Source organism: Myotis davidii, unplaced genomic scaffold (assembly GCF_000327345.1).
Source record: "Myotis davidii unplaced genomic scaffold, ASM32734v1 scaffold1238, whole genome shotgun sequence".
Taxonomy (NCBI): Eukaryota; Metazoa; Chordata; class Mammalia; order Chiroptera; family Vespertilionidae; genus Myotis; species Myotis davidii.
The window spans coordinates 32,435-34,601 of NW_006289106.1; the positions used below are offsets into that span (position 1 = coordinate 32,435).

The window sequence follows — 2,167 nt, forward strand, 5'->3', positions numbered from 1 at the left end:
GAGACTCTGGGGAGCCACAGCTTTCAACCTCTGAGCCTCTGCTCACCTGTGCAGGCCTATTGGGAGGGTTTCATCTAGCTACATTACCTCTCTGACCTCACCTGCTGGGGCTTTCCTCTTGGCTCATTTTGCTTCAGCCAGATGTTTGCTCAAGCAACCTCAGTACTTGAGTTCTGGCTAAGAAAGCACTCAGAGCCAAGATTCAAATACAAGGAAAAGTTTATTTAGCAAGTCACAGATGTTGAACAAGTGAGCCTCGAAGAAGTGAGCTGCATGCGCTCAGGGAACAAGTTACAAAGCCAAAAGGGCCCTTGGAGCTTAGGAGAGAGAGGAAAGGAAAAGGAGCCTGGGGGGAGGCGGTGGGGGAAGACACAGGAGTGCTCCATAGAGAGTTGCCTACTGCCCCCGTCTGGGTCTTGAGGGTGTTTATCTGGAGGTCTCAGGGGAGGATCCCAATAGAACAGTCATCAGCTTTCCAGGCGTGGACTTTCAGGGTCCTGGTCTCTACTCATTGGCTGGCCCCAGGGCAGGGGGTCATCAGTCCATGCTGTGGGTCCTGAGTCAGCCAAGGCATGCTTGTAGCTTGTCTTGTTTTGCTGCTTTTCTAGGCCTGGAGCTGAAACACAACTAAGGTCTAGATGTATTTGATGCCAGTGGCAACCTCATTGTCCTGGGGGCTTAACGATTAAGGGCTATTTTCCAGCTCCCTTGTTCATCCCCTCCCCCTGCCCCCCAGGGGATCTAACCCTCATGACTAGCAACATGCCAGAGGAGGAAAGGTCAGGGAAGGGTCCAAACCACGAGACGAGCAGTAGGAAAGGTCAGGGGGCCTACACCTGCATGAAGTGTGATATACCAGGGGAGGAAAGGTTATCCTGTGGGGAGGTCCTTGTTTTCCCAGTTTTGCTGGTTGCTAGGCACTTGAGGCTTTCAGCCCTGGTGACCCTCTGTACCTGGCCTATCACCCTTGCTCTGCCCAAGCCTGTCTAACTGCCTAACAACCCTGCTCAGGTGACATAGGCTACAGCATCCTCTCTCTCTTCCCGCACACCCGCTGTTTCTCCTACAGCCTTTATAAACTAACTTTATGTACTAGTTTCACTGATAACTGTGTCTCCCCTGATAGAATGCGAACTCCAAGTACTTATCTGCTTTCACTTCACAGCCTGCGCCTTGCAAGGAGGAAGTGTAACACTGGTTGAACTAGGAAACAAAACCCACTTTTTGTCCCACAACAGAACTAGAATTGGGACCTCGGGCTCTAAGCCTTTGCCTTCTTTTTCCTCCTCCTTTTATCTCAAAAAAGACTAGGGCACAAAATTTAATGGGGTGTCAAAAACTCAAATTATTGTTTTCAAAAATCAAGATTAATGCAAAAAAGATGATCAAAATATATATTTTTAAAGTAAGACATGAGCTGACCCTGCACTTGCATGACTCATCTCACCCTAATCCTAGTAGTTTTTATTTAAAGTTTTTGTATTTTGTTCATCATGGATTTATTTTTCCCATTAATTTTGATATTTATTTTAAATATTTTTTTTTATTTCAGAAAGGAAGAGGGAGGGAGAAAGAGAGAGACAGATGACGAGAATCATCCATCAGCCTCCTGCACGCCTCATACTGGGATTCGAACCCGCAACCGGGCATGTGCTCTAACCGGGAACTGAACCATGCCAGCCAGGCTAATTTTGAACTTTTACGTGATGGTTGAGTTGTTGCACCCAAAGGGCTCACCATTCTGTCTTTTCTTCTCTCTCCTGGGGAAAACCGACACCGACGCCAGGGCGGTGCGGAGCTCTGCTAAGCGGCCGAGCTCCCCCCCACCCGCGCCCGCTCGCCCCGGTGAAGAAGGGGCGGGAGCTGACCTTTCTTATCACCCGCGTGGAAACATCCAATTAAGTCCCCCGCCCGCAGGAGACCTTTCCCAGGGCGGCCCGCGCCTCCCGAGGCGCTGAGATAGCCGTGGTAGCCACGGCCTCGGTGACCTTTAAGGGGCTGGGAGGAGGGAGCGGGTAAGGCGGCCACGCGTCTGGCCGGTCTGGGCGGAGATGCCACGGTTTGGGTCGCTCCCGGGCTGGTATCGGGCTGGGCGCTGGGACCTGGGATTGAACCTGGCCTCGGTTCCCCAAGTCTATCTCATCGTCACAGGGCGAGGGGGGGAGGG

At 51.5% G+C, this 2,167-nt stretch overlaps 1 long non-coding RNA gene across 1 annotated transcript; it reads right to left on the reverse strand.

Moving 5' to 3' along the window:
• Positions 1–201: 201 nt before the first annotated feature.
• LOC107182745 lies at positions 202–2,161 on the reverse strand. Its single transcript, XR_001513474.1, has 2 exons — positions 1,738–2,161; positions 202–616 (listed from the first exon to the last, which is right to left on the reverse strand). It is a non-coding gene; the product is annotated as an uncharacterized LOC107182745 (long non-coding RNA).
• Between the last annotated feature and the right edge of the window lie 6 nt (positions 2,162–2,167).